This window comes from Erythrolamprus reginae, chromosome 12, assembly GCF_031021105.1.
Source record: "Erythrolamprus reginae isolate rEryReg1 chromosome 12, rEryReg1.hap1, whole genome shotgun sequence".
NCBI classification, from domain to species: Eukaryota; Metazoa; Chordata; class Lepidosauria; order Squamata; family Dipsadidae; genus Erythrolamprus; species Erythrolamprus reginae.
Genome location: NC_091961.1, coordinates 4,409,318 through 4,436,749, shown reverse-complemented (window position 1 = coordinate 4,436,749; position 27,432 = coordinate 4,409,318). Strand labels below are relative to the sequence as shown.

Genomic DNA, 27,432 nt, shown 5'->3' with positions numbered 1-27,432 from the left:
TTCCCCCCGATATAAGGGATTACAGGGTCATTAAAGACATTGTGTGTATGTGTGTGTGTATGTGTGTTTACTCTGCTAATTGTAGTTAACCTTTGGGAGCAATACTCATCTTTGTTTCTAAGCAACAGTCTGAAAACATTTCCATGGTCTTGTGGCTGTCAGACATGATGCTGCAGTGCAGAGCATGGGTCAAAACACAAAGTGCCGCTACCTTCCCATCAAAGGGAACCTATTCATCTACTCACATTTACATGCTTTCAAACTGCGAGGTTGGCGGGAACGGAGGCAGCTGGCAGGAGCTCACTCTGTCGTGCGGTGGTAGGATTTGAACTGCCTGAGCACTGACCTTCTCCAACATCTTGAGTTGCCTCACCTTGCCAATAGAAGGGAAGAGAAGATTATAGTTGGATAAAGAGCACCCAATACCCATCGCTCACTCTGAAACGCCTTTGACCTTAAAACATTCATTGTAGACTAAACATCTTGGCTGGTCTTGCTCCATTCTCGGAGGAATGCGTGTTTTTCAAAGTGTGGTGGTACAACTCAAAATACTCCAGAGCCCTTGTAGCTTGGCAGAGCAGTCCTTGCCCATAATTACTCTAACCCCGAGTGTTGGGAAGTTCACACTAGTTCTCCCTTTCCCTTTCCTCCACCAGCCTTCACGTTTTCTCGAAATGTTTATTTAATAATGCCAAAAAGAGCTATTATAGCTTCCTGGGCTTAAATGTTGGCTAAACACCCTGTCAATACTGCTTCATTTGACAACGCCTGGGTGACAACAGGAGAGACTAAACTTTTAGTGTCTCTGAGGACAGTGAGAAATTGGCTCTTGTAGTTTTTAATCAGCATCTTTAGAGATGCCCCCCAGTTAGATGGAAGTTTGGGGCCAGAGTGATGTACATCAAAGGGATTCGTCCCGAAGACCCAGTTCTAGTTAAAAGAGAAAAGTGACCAAGAATGCCCTTAGTGGGCACAACAACAAGGTTCGACTACTGCAATGCTCTCTACATGGGGCTACCTTTGAAGAGTGTTTGGAAACTTCAAATTGTCCATAATGCAGCTGCGTGAACGGTTATGGGCCTTCTAAGGCATCATACCCATATTTCTCCAGCATTCCAAGGACTTCATTGGCTGTTGATTGATTTATGGACACAATTCAAAGTGTTGGTTATGACTTATAAAGCCCTACATGGCATCAGACCAGATTACCTCCGGGACTGTCTTCTGCCCCATGAATCCCAGTGTCCTGTTAGGTCGGCCTTCTCCAGGTCCCAGAGGGCTGGAGCCCCCACAGAGAAGGCTTTTCCCCTAGGCCCCACCAGCTGACATTGTCTGGCTGATGGGATCCTAAGGAGACCCCTCTGTGGGACCTGACTGGTTGCTGGGATTCGCGCGGCAGAAGGTGGTCTCAGAGATAGTCTGGTCCTATGCCATGTAGGGCTTTATAGGTCATAACCAACACCTTGAATTGTGTCCAGAAACAAATCGGTAGCCAATGTAGTCCGCGGAGTGATGATGAGATATGGGCATGCCTTGGAAGGCCCAAAACTGCTCACGTGGCTGCATTTTGGACGAGTTGAAGTTTCCAAACACTTTTCAAAGGTTACCCCATGTAGAGAGCACCTCGAACCTCGAGGTGATAAGGGCATGAGTGACAGATGGATAGATGGATAGATGGATAGATGGATGGATAGATAGATAGATAGATAGATAGATAGATAGATAGATAGATAAATAATAAACAAGAAAGACAAGTTTGCCTTGGTTTGGTTCTCTTTTTCCTCCATAGCTGACTGGAGAATTATTATGTATTATGTATATAGTCCAATACATAATACACATTGAATTCTAGTAGTTGAAGTCCACAAATCTTAAACTTGCCAAGTTTGAAGACCTCTGCCCTAAATGATGATGGGAAATGAAACAGCACAGAGGAACAAAATAGTTTAGGGTCATTTAAAAACACACCTCTGGTTTTCTTTTCAAATAAACCCCCCTCATTCCCATATTTAATAATTGACTTTGGTTTTTCTGTGGTCAAACGAGCAAGCAAAAGAGCGACAAGACCGGCCTTGGAAAGAGGGTGAAATATGGCTTAGCAAAGGTCAAGGTATCAAACTGACATATTTTTCCATTAGTGTCTTACTTCTCAGCAGTGACAAAGCAATGGTAGTTTCAGAGGTCTATATTAACATGTGCAAAAGAAACAAAACCTGAGAGCTCCCACCCAGCAAGTTGTGTGTCAGAACCAGACAACAATGGCCCTGGGCAATGTCCTAAATTATGTGGAGGCTTTAGACCTCCAACCCCCAAAAAACCTTCTCAAAGCTGTAGATTTCTTTTTGGGACAAGAGCAGAGATCTCCAAGGGCCACCTAAATGTAGTTGTAGATCTCGTCCTCTGGACCACATACCTCCAACATCCAGTAAAAAAAAAAATTAAAATAAATGAAATCATTTAAAGTAATTAGATTTGTTGGAGGAGGAATCACAGAAGCCTTGGGATTTCTCTTTTTGTTTGATTTGGTTTGAAAAATGTTCTAAATTCCCAAGTCCTGGAATTTGAGAAATGCTTACTTCCATTTTTAATTTAGAATAAGCCACCTCCAAAACATAGCGAACCAATTAAAGATTAGGTTGCAACACTAAGATGTACTTAACGTAAAACGGAAATAGCTGCACTCAAGATGTATCTGGCCAGAACTTTATTTTTCTTTTCAACCCAATGCAAAATTCTGACCCAAGATTGTACTCCATCGGAATGCATTGAATTAAGAGAAAGGTAGAAAGATTGACTGCTAAGACATTATCTCCCTTAAGTAATTATCAAAAAGGTTTATTATTGGAAGAGCGAAAATTAGATTTCCCCAGCAGTTCATTAAACTCTAAAACCATTAGGCTCATTTGCACTAACTTAAATAATTTATTGATTCTGATAACATCTTTTACATAGATGTACTAACATCTTTTACATGAGTCTGTCATCTGCACCTCTATAACTGTCTGGTTTGGTGCTGCAACCCAACAGGATCGACACGGACTTCAGAGGAGAATCAGAACAGCAGAAAAAACAATTGCTGCCAACCTGCCTTCCATTGAAGACCTGCATACTGCATGAATTAAAAAAGAGGGCAGGGAAAATATTGACTGACCCCTCCTCGCATCCTGGACATAAACTGTTTCAACTCCTACCCTCAAAACGTCGCTACAGAGCACTGCACACTAAGACAACTAGACACAAGAACAGTTTCCCCCCGAATGCCATCACTCTACTAAACAAATAATCCCCTCAACACTATCAGGTTTTTACTAAGTCTGCACTTCTATTTCTAGTTTTTCTCATCATTCCTATCATCCTTTTACTCCCACTTAGAACTATATGACTGTAACCTGTTGCTTGTATCCTACATTTTTTATTAATATTGATTGTTTCTTCATTGCTTATTTGACCCCTATGACAATCATTAAGTGTTGTACCACATGACAAATGTATCTTGTTCTTTTATGTACACTGAGAGCATATGCACCAAGACAAATTCCTTGTGTGTCCAATCACACTTGGCCAATAAAATTCTATTCTATTCTAAATTCTAAATTTTTTTATTTTTACGTGAAAGGACCTCCCTTTGCTTGCGGCGCCGCTGCGGCATCCTTTTTCGTAAAAATAAAAATAAATAAAAATAAAAAACCCGTAAAAATAAAAAATGATGGGATTCCGGGGGCGGAGCTTTGATGTCACGTATACTGGCAGGTTGCTAAGCACGCCAAGGTGATCACTTCCTGGATTCCATCCTCCCTCCATTATTCTAGTGCCGCCCCCGGAATCCAGGAAGTGATCACCTTGGTGTGCTTAGCAACCTGCCAGTATACGTGACGTCAAAGCTCTGCACCTGGAATCCCTTTGTGGGATTCCCCAGCTCCTTTTGTCCCTCCCGACCAGCCTCCCGACCAGCCGACAGCTCCCCGGTGTTCGCCTTCCTCCGCCGCCACCGGCGCCTGGCTCCTCCTCCTCTTCTCAGCAGATGACAGCCGGGTGCTGGCGCTTCATGGTGCTCGGCACAAATGCCGAACCGGAGCATGAATTTTTTAAAAAAATTGGGTTCGGGTTCGGGTTCGGCATGCTGAACACCGCAAAATTCAGTACAAACCCGAATTGTGCAAGTTCGGTTCGCCCAACACTACTTAACAGTTCACTTGAACGGTGATGATCATTCAAGCCACTCCCCCTGGTCACATGACCAGCAAGCCACACCTACAAAATAAGCCACACCCACAGTGTGGCAGTAAAAATTTTGGCTGCCCATTACTGGATAAACATAGATCCATTCTAAGATAAAATACAGGAAATCGTATAAGGGCAGACTAGATGGACCATGAGGTCTTTTTCCGCCGTCAATCTTCTATGTTTCTATGTTTCTATTAAAAGCTCCTCAAAACCCACCTCTGCCGTCAGGCATGGGGGAATTAAGATATTCTTTCCCCCTAGGCTTCTACAATTTATGCATGGTATGTTTGTATGTATGATTGGTTTTATAACAAGGGTTTTTAGCTGTTGTAGTATTGGATTTTTACATTCTGTTTTTTGTCACTGTTGTTAGCCGCCCCGAGTCCATGGAGAGGGGCGGCATACAAATCCAATCAATCGATCGATCGATCGATCGATAAATAGATAAATAGATAGATAGATAGATAGATAGATAGATAGATAGATAGATAGATAGATAGATAGATAGATAGATAAATAGATAAATAGATAAATAGATAAATAGATAGATAGATAGATAGATAGATAGATAGATAGATAGATAGATAGATAGATAGATAGATGGATAAATGATAGATAGATAGATAGATAGATAGATAGATAGATAGATAAATGGATAAATAGATAGATAAATAGATAGATAGATAGATGGATAAATGATAGATAGATAGATAGATAGATAGATAAATAGATAAATAGATAAATAGATAAATAGATAAATAGATAGATAAATAGATAAATAGATAAATAGATAAATAGATAGATAGATAAATAGATAAATGGATAAATAGATAGATAAATAGATAAATAGATAAATAGATAAATAGATAAATAGATAAATAGATAGATAAATAGATAAATAGATAAATAGATAAATAGATAAATAGATAAATAGATAGATAAATAGATAAATAGATAAATAGATAAATAGATAGATAGATAAATAGATAAATGGATAAATAGATAGATAAATAGATAAATAGATAAATAGATAAATAGATAAATAGATAAATAGATAGATAAATAGATAAATAGATAAATAGATAAATAGATAAATAGATAGATAAATAGATAAATAGATAAATAGATAAATAGATAAATAGATAGATAGATAAATAGATAAATAGATAGATAAATAGATAGATAGATAGATAGATAAATAGATAAATAGATAAATAGATAAATAGATAGATAGATAGATAGATAGATAGATAAATAGATAAATAGATAAATAGATAAATAGATAAATAGATAGATAAATAGATAAATAGATAAATAGATAAATAGATAGATAGATAAATAGATAAATGGATAAATAGATAGATAAATAGATAAATAGATAAATAGATAAATAGATAAATAGATAAATAGATAGATAAATAGATAAATAGATAAATAGATAAATAGATAAATAGATAGATAAATAGATAAATAGATAAATAGATAAATAGATAAATAGATAGATAGATAAATAGATAAATAGATAGATAAATAGATAAATAGATAAATAGATAAATAGATAAATAGATAAATAGATAAATAGATAAATAGATAAATAAATAAAAGAATTTTTAAAAACCCACAGCCACGAGAGACCTCTCACATGTACAGGGAAACACATCCCAGCTGAGGAGATCTTCTTTCGGGTTGCAAGATGAATTTTCCCCCAGGCTGCGTGGCGGCTGCTCTCAAGGAAACGGCTCCTCTTCCTGCCATAGTTGTTTTAACTTGTCAGTCGGGTTTCTCTCCTCCCCGTACAAAAAAACGGGATCTGGATTTAATCACTACCGCAGCCCAAGTGTGTTTAGTTTTTGGAAGGTTGTCTTGGCACAGATGAGGTCCACCGAACAAGTTTTGTAGAAGTGGATCAAGCGAAAGCCCCTGTTCTCCTTCTGGAGGTGATTTCTGTTCCATTTCAGGCCCCTTATTAACTTGGTGAATAAATATACACGAAACAAGGGCTTCTATGGGGCAGCAGGACTGTGCTTTCAGCACTCAAAGCTGCCCATCTACTCACCCCACCATTTGCCCCACTCCGACCCATTTTTGGAAAGAAAGGAAAAAGAGCGATGAATGATGAAGACAGATGGCAACGCGCAGATCTTCCCCTTGAAGTCCAAATAACGTTCCCACATTTGAATGGCCCACTTTCTTTTTCCTTCCATCTGACATTCCAAACTAAAGTGTCTGGCTTCAATCAGGCCAAGGTTGTACCTGTTCCAACAATTGCTTCATGGCATCGGACCAGAATACCTGCGGGACCGCCTTCTGCCGCACGAATCCCAGCGGCCGATTAGGTCCCACAGAGTTGGCCTTCTCTGGGTCCTGTCGACTAAACAATGTCATCTGGTGGGAGCCTTCTCTGTGGCGGCCCTGGCCCTCTGGAATCAACTCCCCCCAGAGATTCAAACTGTCCCCATCCTCCTCGCCTTATGTAAGACTTTGAAGACCCATTTATACATATTTATATATTTTATTATTAGATTTGTTCCATTGATATACTGTTTTTATTACTGTTGTGAGCCGCCCCAAGTCTTCGGAGAGGGGAGGCATCCAAATCTAATAAATTGAATTGAATTGAATTTATGTCGCCAGGCATGGGGGAATTAATGTACCCCCTTCTGACTAGTAAGTTATGATTTTGTATTATGATTGTCTTTTAATGATAGTGGGCTTTAATTATAGTTTTAATCATTAGATTTGTACTGTATTGTGATTGTTGTTGTGAGCCTCCCTGAGTCTTTGGAGAGGCGCAGCGTACAAATCTAATTAATAATAATAATTCTTCTTCTTCTTCTTCTTCTTCTTCTTCTTCTTCTTCTTCTTCTTCTTCTTCTCCTCCTCCTCCTCCTCCTCCTCCTCCTCCTCCTCCTCCTCCTCCTCCTCCTCCTCCTCCTCCTCCTCCTCTTCTTCTTCTTCTTCTTCTTCTTCTTCTTCTTCTTCTTCTTCTTCTTCTTCTTCTTATTCCAAGGCCACACTTGGAATACAGCATTCAGTTTTGGTCGCCACGATGCAAAAAGGGATGTTGAGACTCTAGAAAAAGTGACCCCAAGGCTTGACCCCAAGCCGGATGACATAAGTGCATTTTCAGGTTCTTACGAAAGGCACGGAGGGTGGGGGCAGTGTGAATCTCTGGGGGGAGCTGATTCCAGAGGGCTGGGCCCCCAACAGAGAAGGCTCTTCCCCAGCCGGCATTCTCTGGCTGATGGGACCCTGAGGAGACCAACTCTGTGGGACCTGACCAGACGCTGGGATTCGTCCGGCAGAAGGCGGTCCCAGAGGTAATCTGGTCCAATGCCATGTAGGTCATACTTTATAGGTCATAACCAACACTTTGAATTTTGTTTGAAAACCAATCGACAGCCAACGCAGTCCGCGGAGTGTTGTTGTTGTTGTTGTTGTTGTTGTTGTTGTTGTTGTTGGGAATGGCAAAAAATGGCCCAAATGGCCAACCGGAAGTTCATTTCCGAACTTCCGGTTGGCCCATTTTTCACCATCCTCAGGCTTCAGGAGGCTGGCCGACATTTGCATGCTCGCTGGAGGAGACATAGGGCAGCTTTGCAGGCTGAGGAACTCTGGGAGTTGAAGTCCACAAGTCTTAAAGTTGCCAAGGTCGGAGACCCCTGTTCTAATGTATCTTCCGGTACTGATGTTTCTTCCTTTCTGTGCTGGATTATGAGTAGCTTTGTCTCCTAATCTTCCTAGTAGGACCTCTACACTGTTTTGCAGTTTTTTATGGATGTTCAAAATCTAATTTTGAATTGCACAGACCAAAAATCTCTTTTCACGTTCTACCTTTCCCTAATATTTTTGTGTGTATTGCCAATGTCGTCTGGCAGGACCCAGGGGAAAAGCCTTCTCTGTGGTGGCCCCAACCCTTTGGAACCAGCTCCCCCCGGAGATTAGGATTGCCCCCACTCTCCTTGCCTTTCGTAAACTCCTTAAAACCCACCTCTGTCGTCAGGCATGGGGGAACTGAGATATCTCCCCTTGCCTATGCAGTTTTATGTATGGTATGTTGTATGTATGATTTTTTAAACAATGGTTTTTTTTAGACTTTTAATGTTAGATTTATTATTATAGACTTTTAATATTAGATTTGTCATTATATACTGTTTTTATCACTGTTGTGAGCCGCCCCGAGTCTGCAGAGAGGGGCAGCATACAAAGCTAATTAATAACAATAATAATAATAATAATAATAATAATAATAATAATAATAATAATCATCATCATCATCATCATCATCTTCCCTGTAGTCCCAAAGTGGCTGTTTTTGTCAAGATTCTTTGTGCTGAGAAATATTTCAGAGTCTCTGAATATTGTGTCCAATTTTTGTCAAATCGCATTTTATCTGGAACATCCTATTTTCCTGGAAAGAAAACCCCGTAATTTGTTTTGCAGACACACTTATAATTGTCCAAGCCTGCTTAAATTTAGAAAATTGTTTCTAAATGACTTAGTTACTGTTTGGTAGCCAGTTTCAGGGTTCTAAGATAATTGAATCAAATGAAATTATTTGCATGTTTATATTCTCTTCGGTGCATTGAAAATAAAATTAAATGAAAAATTAAATATAATTCTTTATGAAACCCAATCAAAGCACTTGCTTTTATTCCGTTTCTCTTCCCTCTTCTCTCTCTCTCTCTTTCTTTCTCCCTCCCTCCTTCCCTCCCTCTCCCCTTCTCCCTCCCTCTCTTTCTCTCTCTCCCTCCCTCCCACAACTCACCAAATGAGCATCCAGAAATGGACTTTTTGTGGACAATTCTATTACTGTGAAGCATTCAGTCCATTTTCTTTTGACTAAGAAGCTAAGAATGCACAAATATGGCTTTGGGTCAGTTTTCAATCTATTCAATTATCCTGTCTCTCTTTCTGTGTTGTCTGCTTTTTTAAAAAAAAAAATCAAAATAATGTGGGTGAACATTACAGTTCAAAGTCAGTCTTTAGTTGTACCAGCCAGGAAAGAAAACAAATTCACATTTTCCCCTGCTCATGTTTGTTTGCTTTGATGAAAGAGAGTTTATCCTGCAATACTTGAAAGCAAGTAGAATGCTTGGCTGCATAGCTAGAGATATAACAAGCAGGAAGAGGGAGATTGTGATATCGCTGTATAGAGCACTGGTGAGACCCCATTTGGAATAATACTGTGTTCAGTTCTGGAGACCTCACCTACAGAAAGATATTGACCAAATTGAACGGGTCCAAAGACGGGCTACAAAATGGTGGAAGGTCTTAAGCATAAAACTTATCAGGAAAGACTTAATTATTATTATTAATAATAATTTATTAGACTTGTACGCCACCCTTCTCCAAAAACTTGGAACTCAATCTATAAAGTCCGGAGGACAGAAGGGAGAGGGGGGATATGATGGAAACATTTAAATATGTTAAAGGGTTAAATAAGGTTCAGGAAAGAAGTGTTTTTAATAGGAAAGTGAACCCAAGAACAAGGGGGCACAATCTGAGATTAGTTGGGGGAAAGATCAGAAGCAACGCGAGAAAATATTTTACTGAAAGAGTAGTAGATGCTTGGAACAAACTTCCAGAAGACGTGGTTGGTCAATCCACAGTCACTGAATTTAAACATGCCTGGGATAAACATATATCCATCCTAAGTTAAAATACAGGAAATAGTATAAGGGCAGACTAGATGGACCATGAGGTCTTTTTCTGCTGCCAATCTTCTATGTTTCTATGTTTCTATGCTGAAATGCTTCTTTTTCTCCCCGCACGAAATTTGCAGGTTCTCCAATCTACTCAAAATTCCCACTACCAGTTCTCCAGAACCCGTCAGAACCTGCTGAATTTCAGCTCTGCTTAAGATGGATTCTTATATCCCCCCCCCAAAACACCCCAAACTGTGTTAAAGTAAAAGAATCAGGGGATCGCCAACCCTCTCCCAGGCTTGCAAAGGCTTTTTTGCTGATCCAGTGGCTTTTCTGTCCCTCCATAGATTGCAACAGATAACATACAAGGAATGCAGAAGATTTGAAGAACATGGGAGAAACGGAGCCGCTGCCTGAGGGCAGACATTGAGACGAGGAGCCAGCCAAGGAGATGCCATGAGTATCGGAGAACTTTGGCCAAACGTTGCTCTTGGCTTTGTTCGCTTTCTCAGTTTCCATCTTTTTAATTAATTCATTACGTATTGTCAGCCCCCAGCCTTGTTCTCTCTTATGCTAATATTACCCCTTCTGGGCTGGTCCTGCCACACTGTCAAAATTTCAGCTTAGTTTTCCAAATTCTACGTCTGGGCCGAAAGCTGATTTTTTTTGCTAGGAGTTTAATTCCTCCAATCCTGAGCAGCTCAAGGTTGATTCAGACTTCAGTCATAGAAATATAGAAAATTGATGGCAGAAAACCCCCCCATAATGGTCCATCTAGTCTGGTCTTATACTATTTCCTGTATTTTATTATAGGATGGACCAGAATATTCTGCTGCACGAATCCCAGCAACCAGTAGAGTGGGTCTTCTCCAGGTCCCGTCAACTAAACAATGTTGCTTGGTGGGACCCAGGGGAAGAGCCTTCTCTGTGGCGGCCCCAGCCCTCTGGAACCAACTCCCCCCCAGAGATTAGAATTGCCCCCAACCTCCTTGCCTTTCATAAGCTGCTTAAAACCCACCTCTGCTGCCAGGCATGGGGGAATTGAGATACTCTTCCCCCCTAGGCCTTTACAATTTTATGCATGGTATGTCTGTATGTATGTTTGGTTTTATAATAAGGGTTTTTAACTGTTTTAGTATTGGATTATTGTTATATGCTGTTTTATTGCTGTTGTTAGCCGCCCCAAGTCTGCGGAGAGGGGCGGCATACAAATCCAATAAATAAATAAATAAATATCTCCAGGACTGCCTGCTACCGCACGAATCCCAGCGACTGATTAGGTCCCACAGAATTGACCTTCTCCGGGTCCCGGCGACGAAACAATGCCGTCTGGCAGGACCCAGAGGAAGAGCCTTCTCTGTGGCGGCCCCAGCCCTCTGGAATCAGCTCCCCCCAGAGATTCACTTTAAACTATATACAATAGGTAATTGGAATAATGATCGACACAACCATATACATGGATGCAGAACACTCTATGTCGCCAGGCATGGAGGAATTGATATATCCTCAGCTGCCTTGACTTTATGTATGGTATGTTTGGGTTGTATGACTGCTTTTAATAGGGGTCTTTTAAAACTGTTTTTAACATTGGATTTGTACATGATGTTTTATTGTTGTGAGCTGCTCTGAATCCTTGGAGAGGGGCAGCATACAAATCTAATTAATAATGATATGATGATGATGATGATGATGATGATGATGATAATAATAATAATAATAATAATAATGTTTAAATTCAGTTACTGTGGATTTAGCAACCATATATGCTAGAAGTTTGTTCCAAGCATCTACTACTCTTTCAGTCAAATAATATTTTCTCATGAGATGGCCTTGAAGAAGATATCTAACAGCAAAATGTTTCTCTCAATAAACTGTCACAATACTATCATACTCTGCTATTACATCCACCACTGCAACCACCCACAAACCACTAAGCACTAAGCCACTATAACAAACCACTCACTATAACAAACCACCCAGCGCAAACCACAAGCTCAAACCACACCCATGCAAGGGTGTTTCTGCTTATATATAGGTTACAGCCAATCAGGTTGCAGCACAATTAGCAAACCCGTGATTACGTTCTGATTATGACTTCTATTAGCCTTTCCTATGGTTACAGACCATTTTCTTGCACTGTAATATTAGCTCAGAAATAAACTTATTTCTCTCATCTATGTTTTCATGGTTGAGTTAAAGGATTGAATGCATCCATACAATGCAATATATTAAAACCGTTAATAAAGTAACAAAAAGCCAGACTGGTTCCTGAGGAAAGAAAGAACATTCCGTATCCACTATTGCGTAGGAGAACATGTCCTGATTCCTGATGTTCCGGAAGAGGTAGCGTTTGTAGTGTATCCAAAGTTTTTTTTTCATTAAAAGGGGAGGATTTGGATTATTTCTCCAAGAACAGCAATAAATACACCTGACACATACATAGCCAAAAATCTGTCCCGTCGACACTATTTTATCCCCTTCCTAATCTTTGATAGGATATTTATCCCTCCCACCTATGACATTGTTCTTCAGCCTGATGTGAAGCTCAAACAGCTGTAGCTCCACTCAGAAACCAAAGCCAAGGCCAGACCAAATGGTGGGGTAGATGGTTATTAAGCTTTTTCTCTGCTACACGTCCAGTTCTTTAGTTCTTTACTGCAATATTTCTGAACCTTAACAACTTCAAGATGCGCATACTTCCAAGTCCCCAAATTTTCCTGGACTGTTGCTGTAGCTTCTAGCTGAGAGAAGAAGAAAAACTATTCTATATGGCAGTATTTTTCAACCAGTGTGTCGTGGCTCACTAGTGTGCCGTGAGACATGGTCAGGTGTGCCGCGAAGAAGGAAGCTCAGGTTCCGGTCTTGCAACTTTTTGCTGAGAGAGAGAGTGAGAGAGAGAAAGAAAGCAAGAGAGAGAGAAAGAGAGAGAGAGAGACAAAGCAAGAGAGAGAGAAAAGAGAGAGACAGAAAGCAAGAGTGAGAGAGAGAAAGAGAGAGAAAGAAACCAAGAGAGAAAGAAACCAAGAGAGAAAAGGAGAGGAAGGGAGAGAGAGAGAGAGAAATGAGCAAAAAGGGGAGGAAAAAAAGAGAAATGAGAAAATGATTGAGACAGAGAATGAGAGGAAAGAGAGAGAAGTGACTCTTGATTTAAAGTATATGATAAAAAGCACCCAAAGAATAAGAGAAAAAACCCCAGCCCTCACCTGTTTTTGGAAATGGTTCAAGTGTATGTATACACACACACACACAAGGGGGGGGAGACAGGGATGGAAAAAGAGAGGAGAGTGTCTTACAGTGTCATTTTGTGTCATTTTGGTTGGTGGTGTGCCCCAGGATTTTGTAAATGCAAAAAAATGTGCCGCGGCTCAAAAAAGGTTGAAAATCGCTGCTATATGGGATCGATCACACCACCCAAGCTTTGAGTTCTGCAACTGAAAATATGTTTCCTCCAGCCGCCCCGAGTTCGCGGAGAGGGACGGCATACAAATCTAAATAATAAATAAATAAATAATAAATTTATTTATTTTATTACTAATTTTACTGAAGTCATGAACGTAGCGATAACTAATACAAACCAAACTAGAAGAAACAAATGGTGCAGAAAAAGAGGAAATACTTATTTTCCACCATAATTTGCAAATAAATTCTTTCCAAATCAGACAATGTGATTTTCTGGATTTGCATTCTCACTTTGTCTCTCAGAGTCAGTGATGGGCTGCTATGAGTACAGTCAGGTACGCAGAACCAGTAGAACAATTTTATATATATATATTTTTCTTCTAGGCTCTGAGTATGTTTTTCCTATCGCAGTAAATGAGGTTGAATGTGTATAATTTTAGAAGAGCTCTGTGTGTGTATGTGTGTGTATATACTGTACACATAAACTTCATATAGTAGATAATGTATATTTTTGTGTGCCTGTGTGTAATATGTATGTACACATATGACATATATATATATAGAATTAAAGAGTATATTTTGGATGTTCAGTAATAGTAAATATATAGGGAAATTGTATCTCTTTGAAGCGAGGAGAGGCCAGGCACCCTAACCCTAACTCAAACCCTTGATGTGAATGACATCAAGTTGGCCACCTTTAAGCCAGTCACATGACCTTTAAGACACCCCCAGTCACCTGATCATCAAGCCACTCCCACCTGGTCACGTGATTGGCAAGCCACACCCCAAAAATAAGCCACGCCCACAATGTGATAGTAAAATTTTTTAAAGCCCTTCATTGCTTATAGTTGAGGTCTACCTATGATGTCAGTTACAGGCCTTTTTCATCTTTTTAAGTGGGAAAACTTGCACAATTTATTTATTTACTTACTTATTTACTAACTTACTTACTAACTTACTTACTTATTTACTTACTTACTTATTCACTTACTTACTTACTTACTTACTTATTTACTTATTTACTTACTTACTTACTTATTTACTTACTTATTTATTTACTTACTTACTTATTTTCTTATTTTCTTATTCACTTATTTATTTACTTATTTACTTATTGCTTATTTACTGGATTTCTATGCTGCCTCTGTCCCAAGACTCCTAGACAATTGGTGGCTGGCTAAATACCCCCCCCCCTCTATATTCCCCATTTTCTGTCTCTTTAACTGGCACAAATGCCTCTTGGCTGAAAAGTCCAGACGAGTTTCAGGCTTCCAGAATGGAAAAGAAGCAGAGCAGCAAACCTGTCTTCAAGAAATCAATTCTTTTCTCCTGTGCCAGCAGATAAGCTCCAATCAGGCTAAAGAGGCATCTGCTCCAGCTGTATTTTCGTTTCTCAAAATACAGCCTCTTGGAGGAAGGAAAAAAGAAAGGTAGAGACTACACATTTCCTACTCCTTGTAGCCAAAGAAGACAAGGAAACTGGTCCATTTCTACACAACCCACATCCAGGTTTTCCCGAAAGGGGGAACAGCCCAGCTTCCACAATTTCACTCTGCTTTGCCGCTTCTTCTTATATGCTAATCTGACTCTTGCAGGGGTGGGTTCCACTTACCTTTGCCACCGGTTTGTATCACAATGTTTTGCCAGTAATGGGCAGTCAAAATTTTTATTGCCACACCGTGGGTGTGGCTTATTTTGTGGGTGTGGCTTAATGGCCATGTGACTGGGTAGGAGTGACTTGTCGGCCATGTGACCAGGTGGGAGGGGCTTGAACAATCATCATCGTTCAAGTGAACTGTTAAGTCCTTGACTTACAAACTTACCAGTGTCACTCATTTGGGTGACAATTTGCTTCGCGTTTCCCGCGCTCTCCTTCCTGGGTCGCCCCGAACCTCAGGCTGGGTAGCTAGTCGAAAGGGGGCTGCAATAATAATAATAATAATAATAATAATAATAATAATAATAACAACAACAACAATAATAATAATGTATTAGATTTGTATGCGGCCACTCTCCGAAAACTCAGGGCGGCTCACAACAATCACAAACAATGTACAAATCCAATATTTAAAACACAATTTTTAAAAAACCCTTATAATAAAATAATCACACAAACCAATCAAACCATACAGCAACCGAGTAGTTAGGGGAGGTGTCAATTTCCCCATGCCTGGCGGCACAAGTGAGTTTTCAACAACAAGGAGGGTGGGGGCAGTTCTGATCTCTGGGGGCAGTTTGTTCCAGAGGGCCGGGGCCGCCACAGAGAAGGCTCTTCCCCAGGGCCCCGCCAGCACCGCTTCCACCTACGCCTTCTGCTTGCACCTCAGGTGGGAGGTGCTTGCATGAGGCTGGAGGGGAGCCGGGCAGGGAAGCTCGTCCGAGGCCAGGAAGGAGGAAAGAAGAAAAAAGCAAGGAGCGCAGATGCAGCAGCAGCAGGGAAAAAACAGAGAGCCGAGCAGAGACCAGTGACAGCTGCCAATCAGCTGAAGCTGCACACGCATCTTCATTTCTGCTGGTGGAACTGCGTTCCACCCTGTCTTGCCTGCTGTACACCCGTGTTTCATGCACATTTACTTCCAGTATTGAGTTCCTTCTTGGATAGGGGAGGGGGCATGGCACACTGGTAGCGGAAATGGATCTGTGCACACACCTCTGGGTGACCGGCGGGCACACACACCTGTCGGAGCGAGATTTGGCTTTTGCACATGTTCAAGAAGCAAAATCTCGTGATAGAATGCACATATGTGTGAGATATGTTGGCTGGCAGGACCTAGGGAAAGAGCCTTCTCTGTGGGGGGCCCGGCCCTTTGGAATCAACTCCCCCCGGAGATTCGTATTGTGCCCACCCTCCTCGTCTCCCGAAAGAGCTTAAAACTGATCTTGGGGTATTTAGATCTTTCCCCTGACCAATGAATGTTTTCAGTATGATTGTTGATGATTGGTTTGATAGCTTTTCTTTTAATTAGAATTTAATGATTGTTTTAATGTATTATTAATTGGATTTCTATTATTATGCTGTTTTTGTACATGCTGTGAGCCGCCCTGAGTTCTCGGAGAGGGGTGGCATACAAATCCAATTAAATACATAAATATTGCCAATTTTGGGTGATTCCCCCACCTCTTATTCTGTTGTACTATGGTTCGTATTTATTTGTTTGTTTGTTTGTTTGTTTGTTTGTTTGTCCAATACACAATACATATTGAAGAGAATAGACATGTCTTTCGTAAACTACTCAAGACTCATTTATACCACCAAGCATGGGGGAGTTGAGATATTCCTTCCCCCTAGGCCATTACAAGTTATGCATGGTATGTCTGTGTGTATGTTTGGTTTTATAATAAGGGTTTTTAGTTGTTTTATTATTGGATTGTCACATGCTGTTTTTTATCATTGTTGTTAGCCGCCCTGAGTCTACAGAGAGGGGCGGCATACAAATCCAATAAATTATTATTAATTAATTATTATTATGTAGTAATATATATAAAGAAAAGGATAGGAGAAAAGATATAAAAATAGAGAAGATATATGAAAGGAAGAAAAGATATATGAAATAAAGGAGAGGGGACGAAAGGCACACTGGTGCACTTATGTAAGAGCTAAGAACCTGTCCAATTTCACACATTGAACTGATGGCGTATATAGAAGGTGATGGATGGATGGAAGGAAAAGGGGAGACATGATCGAAACATTTAAATATGTTAAAGGATTAAATAAGGTTCAGGAGGGAAGTGTTTTTAATAGGAAAGTGAACACAAGAACAAGGGGACACAATCTGAAGTTAGTTGGGGGAAAGATCAAAAGCAACGTGAGAAAATATTATTTCACTGAAAGAGTAGTAGATCCTTGGAACAAACTTCCAGCAGACGTGGTTGGTAAATCCACAGTAACTGAATTTAAACATGCCTGGGATAAACATATATCCATTGTAAGATAAAATGGCATTGGACCAGAATACCTCCAGAACCGCCTGCTACCGCACGAATCCCAGCGGCCAATAAGGTCCCACGGAGTTGGCCTTCTCCGGGTCCCGTCGACTAAACAATGTCATCTGGCGGGCCCCAGGGGAAGAACCTTCTCTGTGGCGGCCCCGGCCCTCTGGAATCAACTCCCCCCGGAGATTAGAATTGCTCCCACCCTCCTTGTCTTCTGTAAACTACTTAAGCCCACCTATACCGCCAGGCATGGGGGATTTGAGACACCTTTCCCCCAGGCTTATTATAATTTATGTTTGGTATGTATGTGCTGTTTGGTTTTTAATTATGATAGGGTTTTTAGTTTTTTTTTAATATTAGATTTGTGCCTGTATAATACTGTTTTTATCGTGTTGTGAGCCGCCCCGAGTCTTCGGAGAGGGACGGCATACAAATCTAATAAATTATTATTATTATTATTATTAAATAGTATAAGGGCAGACTAGATGGATCATGAGGTCTTTTTCTGCCGTCAGTCTTCTATGTTTCTGTGTTTCTATGGTCCCTCTTGGCTTCCAAGAAAACTTGGAAAGTTGCTGATTAGGTCTGGAAGGATCAACAAGCGAAGTCTGTACTGAGTACAGTCCTCCACCTTTATGAAGGAATTCTGTTGGGTTGGGAAATAGATAAGGATCTCCCAGGCTTCCTTCTCGTCACGCCTGATGGATGTGCAACAATAAACAATGTATGAGGCTGAGAGCCAGAAAAACAGCTCGGAGTGACTTGGCCAGTTGGAAAACACGAAGCTTTCCCCCCCTGCATTGACCCTGTTGGCTGAGTGAACACTGAGATTTGTAAAGTGTGGTTCCTTAATTAAACTGTACATTGCTGGGAAGCCGAGATAATGCGCAGCCTTCCACATAACCTACGTCGTGGTACCAACATCCATAAATATATGTCCTCAGTTCAGCGCTCCCTTGTTCTTTTTTCAGCCTGGGCTTCTCCAGTTCATGGGGCAGGTTTAATTAAAAAAATTGGAGGAAATGTGTTTTGTCCATTCTGGGGATAAATAATAGGCGTAGTGTAATCATTTTTGAAATGAGGAGACAGCCAGCCCTGTTTTCTTCTTACAATAGAAAAGGCTGAATGCTTTTCATAGAAGGCCCCGCTCGAAGATTGATGCTTCTTTGCAACCCTTCCTGGAATGACCCCTGGACCTTGCAATGTCCAGGAAACACTAGAAAAGGGGAGCCATGTCTTTCAAAAGTCTATCTCCAAAAACACAAAACAAAAACAAAGCCAAATTTTAATAATATTTATATCTCTCATGAGTTTTATTTTGCTTATTTACTATATGGGGTGTTCAGGAAAGGGTAGCATCTCTGGTGTAGGAGCATGTCAGGTCCTTTTATGGCAGCTCATTTTAGGGAAGCTTTTGGGGAAGCTCGTTCACCTTTGCCCCCCCCCACCTGTCAATCAGCTCTTACCTGTGACTCCCAGTAGCTGTAGCATGCACAGTGGCCAGGTTTATTTTTTTATTTTTTTTATTTTTTTTAATTTAATTTAATTTAATTAATTTAATTTAATTTAATTTAATTTAATTTAATTTAATTTAATTTAATTTAATTTAATTTAATTTAATTTAATTTAATTTAATTTAATTTAATTTAATTTAATTTAATTTAATTTAATTTAATTTAATTTAATTTAATTAATTTAATTTAATTTAATTTAATTTAATTTAATTTAATTTAATTTAATTTCATTTCATTTCATTTCATTTCATTTCATTTCATTTCATTTCATTTCTTTTATTTTATTTTATATTATTTCATTTTCATTTCATTTCATTTCATTTCAATTCAATTCAATTTATTTCATTTCATTTCATTTCATTTATTTTATTATTTCATTTCATTTCAATTCTATCTATCTATCTATCTATCTATCTATCTATCTATCTATCTATCTATCTATCTATCTATCTATCTATCTATCTATCTATTTAATTCGACTCCTATTCTACCCAATCCCGAAGGACTCAAGGCGGTTTATGACAACAATATAAATACAAAGCAATAAAAAAGAAGTCAAACTTAAAATCTAAAAAATTATAAAACCCTAATTTAAAAAGCCCCATAAATTAACCAATCACAACAACATGCATGCTAAACATTCATACATTTTGGCCATGATAGTTGTTAATTAATGCCCCCCCCCAGGCCTGCCGGTAATGCCAGGTCTTAGTGACCTTGCGGAAGGTTAGTAGGATGGGAGCAGTACGAACAGGGGGGGGGGGTGATTCCATAGAGCCGGGGCAGCAACAGAGAAGGCCCTCCCCCATGGTGACTTATGATATAAAGAGAGATTGCTGGAACTGGGCATGGAGGGGGGAAAGAGAAAAGAGGGCCAGGGGGGACATGATAGCAGTCTACAGGTACTTGAGGGGTTGCCACAGAGAGGAGGGGGTCACACTGTTTTCCAGGGCGCCAGAGGCCGGACGAGGAGCAACGGTTGGAAGTTGACCAAGGAAAGATTCAACCTGGAAATAAGAAAGAACTTCCTGACGGTCAGAGAGATCAACCAGTGGAACGGCCTGCCAGTGGAGGTTGTGAACTCCCCAACTTTGGACATTTTCAAGAGGAGATTGGACTGTCATTTGGATGGAGTGCTGTAGGATTTCCTGCATCGTTTATTTTGGTGAAAGCTGGTTCTACCATCTCAAAATGATCCCCTGTGGTCACATCTCTCAATCTACAGCAGAGGTCTTCAAACATGGCAAATTTAAGACTTGTGGACGTCAATAGCCAGAATTGGAATTCAATTCCCAGAAAGAGAAGTCCAGAAGTCTTAAAAGTTGCCAAGTTTGGGGACCCCTGATCTACAGGATCCAAGGTGGAATTGTTTTGTTTTTCCTTTTTTTAAAATTGTCAATGGATTTGAACACGCTCTGGAAAGCTGTCAAAGTAAAATCTGGGATCTTTGCCTCTGCAAACATTCCAAGAGTCCCATTTCACATGGCCAAGGTTGAGGATGCTGGAATTTGCAATTCAGCAACATCTGAATGCAATCTCAGCATCTCCAGGTCCAGCTCGAAAGATCCTCCAAGATAGTTTTCTGCAGTCCAGTCAACATCGTAGTACAAGATGGTCCTTGTGCCAATGCCCAGCCTCTGATATAGAGATAAGCTCTTATTCTTAGGGAAAGTGTTGGTCATGACCTTTAAAGCCCTACATGGCATTGGACCAGAATACCTCCGGAACCGCCTGCTACCGCACAAATCCCAGCGGCCGATAAGGTCCCACAGAGTTGGCCTTCTCCGGGTCCCGTCGACTCAACAATGTCGTCTGGCGGGCCCCAGGGGAAGAGCCTTCTCTGTGGCGGCCCCGACCCTCTGGAATCAACTCCCCCCGGAGATTAGAACTGCTCCCACCCTCCTTGTCTTCCGTAAACTACTTAAGACCCACTTATACCGCCAGGCATGGGGGATTTGAGACACCTTTCCCCCAGGCTTATTATAATTTATGTTTGGTATGTATGTGCTGTTTGGTTTTTTAATTATGATAGGGTTTCTAGTTTTTTTTTAATATTAGATTTGTGCCTATATATATTGTTTTATCGTTTGTCGTGAGCCGCCCCAAGTCTTCGGAGAGGGGCGGCATACAAATCTAATAAATTATTATTATTATTATTATTATTATTATTATTATTATTATTATTATTATAATATGCAATCCTCAACAATTCCTAGTATATTTTTGTTACATGGAAAATGTCAACCTCAAACTACTGGTTTTGGGGAAAGATTTATTGGTGTAATTAAAACCATATATAGCAAACAATCTCCAAAAGTAATATTGAATGGTTTATATGACAGAGAAAGTGGATATTACGAAAGGAAGTAGGCAAGGATGCTCATTATCACCATTATTATTTGTTTCGACTTTGGAGGTTTTAACCAGAAATATAAGACAAAATAGACATAGAGGGAATGAAAATTAGAAGAGAGGACTATAAATTATAAGCTTCTGCAGATGATTTGGTGTTTATGTTAGAAGAGCCGTTGGAGACACATTGCTGTCACATACTGTGGTACCTCTACTTATGAACTTAATTCGTTCCGTGACGAGGTTCTTAAGTAGAAAAGTTTGTTAGATTGGAGTAGGAATCAATGTAAAAGCAAATAATGTGTGCAATTGGGGAAACCACAGGGAGGGTGGAGGCCCTGTTTCCTCCCAGGAGATTCCTAGAGAGGCCCCACGGAGGTTTCTCCCCACCTATTCCGGCCCTGTTTTCTTCCAGGTGATTCCTAGAGAGGCCCCACAGAGGCTTCTTCCTGCCTTTTCTGGCCCTGTTTCCTCCCAGGAGATTCTTAGAGAGGCCCCACAGAGGCTTCTCCCTTCCTTTTCTGGCCCTGTTTCCTCCCAGGAGATTCCTAGAGAGGCCCCACGGAGGCTTCTCCCTTCCTTTTCTGGCCCTGTTTCCTCCCAGGAGATTCTTAGAGAGGCCCCACGGAGGCTTCTCCCTTCCTTTTCTGGCCCTGTTTCCACCCAGGAGATTCCTAGAGAGGCCACACGGAGGCTTCTCCCTGCCTTTCCTGGCCCTGTTTCCACCCAGGAGATTCTTAGAGAGGCCCCACGGAGGCTTCTTCCTTCCTTTTCTGGCCCTGTTTCCTCCCAGGCGATTCCTCCCTTTTCTGGCCCTGTTTCCACCCAGGCGATTCTTAGAGAGGCCTCCCAGAGGCTTCTCCCTGCCTTTTTCAGTTACAGTTTCGGAGCCTGGGGTTTGTAAGTGGAAAATTCTTAGAGAGGCCCTTAGAGAGGCCCTTAGAGAGGCCCCATGGAGGCTTCTCCCTTCCTTTTCTGGCCCTGTTTCCTCCCAGGTGATTCCTAGAGAGGCCCCACAGAGGCTTCTTCCTGCCTTCTCTGGCCCTGTTTCCACCCAGGAGATTCCTAGAGAGGCCCCATGGAGGCTTCTCCCTGCCTTTTCTTGCCCTGTTTCCACCCAGGCGATTCTTAGAGAGGCCTCACAGAGGCTTCTCCCTGCCTTTTCCAGTTACAGTTTCGGAGCCTGGGGTTTGTAAGTGGAAAATGTTTCTTGAGAAGAGGCAAAAAAATCTTGAACACCTGGTTCTTATCCAGAAAAGTTCGTAAGTAGAGGCATTCGTAGGTAGAGGTACCACTGTATTTAGTTGGTTATCCACCAAGACCCCGAGATCTCTTTCACAGCCACTACTGCTAAGTGTGTAGAAATCATGATTGTAAGTCGAGGATTCCCTATAAAGATGCCAGGAAAGGAAAGAAAAAAAATAATACTAATAGGAAAAGCTAACATGCTGATGGGTGTTCCAAAACCGAAGGCGAATGTAATCTGTTCTTTGTTCAGGCCCTGGGAAGGGAACCTAGCTCCAAATTCCTTTCCGTGTCACTTTTACCTCTTGAATAGAAACAATGGCTAGAACAACGCTCCTTGCAATGCAACCCTAAGAGAAGTGGGGGGGAGGGAGACCCCCACCCCACTTCTATCCTGGGAAGCGGAGACTGACATTTCTTTTCATAAGGTCTTCTTGACCTCCCTCTTTGAAGGGGGCAGCTCTTTCCCCCCTAAAGCTCTTTTCACCAGCATTGGCCAACGGCACCCTTGCTAAGAGATGGAATAATCCAAGGCTGCCCGGGAAGGAAGACAAAGAGCTCCCACTGGGGGGGGGGGTTTGGGGGGTGGAGGTAGAATAAAATGGGAATGCCGGACACTTGGGAGAGGGGAGAGTTGGAGCTTGCAAGATGCAAAGCTCTCCACCTGGCTTCACAAAATGCAATTGTCCTGTTACATGATGTTTGTCAGAAGTTTATTTATTTATATTTGTTTATTCAAGCGTATATATAAACATGATTGTGAATAAGATGTATATGCATGGTATGCATAAGCATGGCATATAAATCCAATTAATAAATAAATGGTTATGAGTACATGAGAGGGTTATGAGTAGAGTAGAATAGAATAGGAAATTCTATTCCTCAGGGGTCGGTCCTCTCCCCCCTGCTATTTAATATCTACATGAAACCGCTGGGTGAGATCATCCAAGGGCATGGGGTGAGGTATCATCAATACGCTGATGATACCCAGTTATACATCTCCACCCCATGTCCAGTCAACGAAGCAGTGGAAGTGATGTGCCGGTGTCTGGAGGCTGTTGGGGCCTGGATGGGTGTCAACAGACTCCAACTCAACACGGATAAGACGGAGTGGCTGTGGGTTTTGCCTCCCAAGGACAATTCCATCTGTCCTTCCATTACCCTGGGGGGGGAATTATTGACCCACTCGGAGAGGGTCTGCAACTTGGGCGTCCTCCTCGATCCACAGCTCACATTAGAGAACCATCTTTCAGCTGTGGCGAGGGGGGCGTTTGCCCAGGTTCGCCTGGTGCACCAGTTGCGGCCCTATCTGGACCAGGACTCACTGCTCACAGTCACTCATGCCCTCATCACCACGAGGTTCGACTACTGTAATGCTCTCTACATGGGGCTACCTTTGAAAAGTGTTTGGAAACTCCAGATCGTGCAGAATGCAGCTGTGAGAGCAGTCATGGGCTTACCTAGGTATGCCCATGTTTCACCAACACTCCGCAGTCTGCATTGGTTGCCGATCAATTTCCCGTCACAATTCAAAGTGTTGGTTATGACCTTTAAAGCCCTTCATGGCACTGGACCAGAATATCTCCGAGACCGCCTGCTGCCGCACGAATCCCAGCGACTGATTAGGTCCCACAGAGTGGGCCTTCTCCGGGTCCCGTCAACTAAACAATGTCGGTTGGCGGGCCCCAGGGGAAGAGCCTTCTCTGTGGCAGCCCCGACCCTCTGGAACCAACTCCCCCCGGAGATTAGAACTGCCCCTACTCTCCTTGCCTTTCGTAAACTCCTTAAGACCCACCTTTGTTGTCAGGCATGGGGGAACTGAGTCATCTCCCCCAGGCATATACAATTTACGAATGGTATGTCTGTCTGTATGTTTGTTTAGAAAATGGGGTTTTAAACTGTAATTTAGATTTGTTGTAAATTGTTTCACTTTGTTGTGAGCCGCCCCGAGTCTGCGGAGAGGGGCGGCATACAAATTTAAATAATAAATAAATAAATAATAATAAATACAGTAGAGTAGAATAGGAAATAGAGTAGAATAGAATAGAATAGAATAGAATAGAATAGAATAGGAACCAGGCACAAATTAAGGACTTGTGCAAAGCTAAGCCCTGATGTAAATTTCACACGCTGGACCTCTCGGACAATGCAGGAGAGGCCCGAGCAACATTTTCTGTGTGTCCTGTAACCTGCTAGAAAGCAAACGTAGAATCTTTTTGAAAATCCTCCCCAGCTTATTAAAATCAACCACTAGATGGAAGACTTCACTTAAAAACCAGTGCTCAAGTCCTAGGCTATGTATGCCCCTGTAGATAATCATGTCCTTGAGAAAACTGTGAATAGTTTTATAAATATTTCAAAGGGAGAAATAGTGGAAGGAAAGCTGATATGGGAAAGTTTATCTGGAATTCCCCCCCCCCCCAAACTTTTCTTTCCTTGGCAAAGTAAAGATTATAAGACCCAGTTTGTGGGTTGCACCATGTCGTCATTTAACCAAGGTTTTTGGAATAAATCACATACGTTGCACATGGAACTAAGCTATGGTTTGTTTAAGCTGGATTTGTAAAAGCACTCACAATTGGCTGGGTTTACACCAGAGGTGAAATGCTAGTGGTTTGACCTGGTTCGGGTGTACCGGTAGCGGCCGCCGCTAGTGGTTTGGGAACTGGTAGCAGAGAAATTGCGAGATGTCCAGAAAATTATACTGCATTCAGTTTTGGTCGCCATGATGCAAAAAGGATATTGAGACTCTAGAAAAAGTGCAGAGAAGAGCGACAAAGATGATTAGGGGACTGGAGGCTTAAACATATGAAGAACGGTTGCAGGAACTGGGCATGGTTAGTTGAATGAAAAGAAGGACCAGGGGAGACATGATAGCAGTCTTCCAATATCTCAAGGGTTGCCACAAAGAAGAGGGAGTCAACCTATTCTCCAAAGCACCTGAGGGTAGAACAAGAAGCAATGGGTGGAAACTAAACAAGGAGAGAAGTAACTTAGAACCAAGGAGAAATTTCCTGACAGTCAGAACAGTTAATCAGTGGAACGGCTTGCCTCCAGAAGTTGTGAATGCCCCAACACTGGAAGTTTTAAAGCAGATGTTGGATAACCATCTGTCTGAAGTAGTGTAAGGTCTCCTGCCTAAGCAGGGGGTTGGACTAGAAGACCTCCAAGGTCCCTTCCAACTCTGTTGTTGTTGTTGTTGTTGTTGTTGTTGTTGTTGTTAATAATAATAATAATAATAATAATAATAATAATAATAATAATAATAATAATAATAATATTGGATAGATGCCAGAATGCTCAGCCAGGAATTTAGGAACCAACATAGATAAATAATGAAGATATTTCAGCAGGAACAGATTTAAGTAACTGTACTGTTTAGTGTACAGTATTCAAAAAATATTTTCTTTCTTCTTCTATTTACAGAATATATTTCACTTTAACTATGCACATGAAGTTATAACAAACCTACTTAGACGTAGCTATTAAAGTAACTCTGGTTTAACTATCTTACCAACAGTACAGAGCTCAATCTTAATGCTTCAATCATACCACAATAATAATAATAATAATAATAATAATAATAATAATAATAATAATAATACCGCATGAATCCCAGCGGCCAATAAGGTACCACAGAGTTGGCCTTCTCCGGGTCCCGTCGACCAAACAATGTTGTTTGGCGGGCCCCAGGGTAAGAGCCTTCTCTGTGGTGGCCCCGGCCCTCTGGAATCAACTCCCCCCAGAGATTAGAACGGCCCCCACCCTCCTTGTCTTTCGCAAATTACTCAAGACCCACCTGTATTGCCAGGCATGGGGGAACTGAGACATCCTCCCCCAGGCTTTTATATTTTATGTTTGGTATGTATGTGTCATATGGTTTTAATATTGTTGGGGTTTTAGATATGTTTTATTTTAATATTAGATTTGTCTCACTGCTATATTGTTTTTGTATTACTGTTGTGAGCTGCCCCGAGTCTTCGGAGAGGGGCGGCATACAAATCTAATTAATAATAATAATAATAATAATAATAATAATAATAATAATAATAATAATTTATTAGATTTGTATGCCGCCCCTCTCCAAAGACTCAAACTAAACTATCAACCAACTATCCAAGAGGCTCCACCCACCTGTCTGGACATTGCCGTTTTCTTTTTTAAAAAACCTTTGCACATGCGCAAAGCATTCTGCACATGGGCAAAAGGTGGAAAAGCTCACGAGAGAGTAGAGCGCAGGTATAAATGCATGAATGGAGCGAGCCCATGCGTGCAAAGCATGCGCTTCCAAACCAGTGGGGAAAGTAGGTAGATTTCACCGCTGGTTTACACAACACAATTAACCAAAATCTGAACAACTTTTATTACGGCCTAGTGTAATGTGTGAGTCCAACATGCATGGCTATATTGTATAAATTGAGCCCAGCTGCATCTAAAGTGGGTTGGAAAGGAAAGTGATTGAAGGAACGTGACAGCCAGATAACGTGTCACTGAAAGGAGAACAAATGTGTCACCATACAAGAAAACTCAGGTTTACCAAGAATGTCCAGGAGAGTGGGTCAAAAAAGTCAAGATGGCCGTCACCACATGATGAAACCCTCCATTTTTAATGCTCTTTTTTTCATCCATATCCATTTTTTTCATTCACATTCTATTCTATTCTATTCCATTCCATTCTATTATTTCTGTCTATTCTATTCTATTCTATCTATTCTATTCTATTCTATTCTATTCTATTCTATTCCACTCCACTCCATTCCATTCCATACCTTTCCTTTCCTTTATTTTCCTTTCCTTGGCTAATGTTTACTGGCAAAAAAGGATACATATCCTAAGTAGAGTTACAAATGAAGAAGTTATGGTTATAATATAAATAAAATAGAAGTGGGTAATCTGAAGAGGCTACTTACTTCCTGAAATGTTTAGTTGTGGCTCTGTGAAGTCTCCAAGAGGGTTGTTTTTTGTAAAACAAATAAACAAACCAACCAAAGTGTAATTCCCCAGTCAGAATGGCTGGGTGGGGAATTCTGGGAGTTAAGGCTTAAAGTTGCCATGGTTGGAGACCCATGATCTAGAGAGGCCTAGAGTGAGGAGCAGCCATTTTGATTTACCTCAGC

General features: G+C 41.1%; 1 long non-coding RNA gene across 1 annotated transcript; it reads right to left on the bottom strand.

Annotated features, from left to right (window-relative positions):
- Positions 1 to 251: 251 nt before the first annotated feature.
- Positions 252 to 25,028, bottom strand: LOC139174785 (uncharacterized). The gene is made up of 3 exons (XR_011560425.1): positions 24,892 to 25,028; positions 15,095 to 15,192; positions 252 to 373 (listed from the first exon to the last, which is right to left on the bottom strand). It is a non-coding gene; the product is annotated as an uncharacterized lncRNA (long non-coding RNA).
- Positions 25,029 to 27,432: the final 2,404 nt, after the last annotated feature.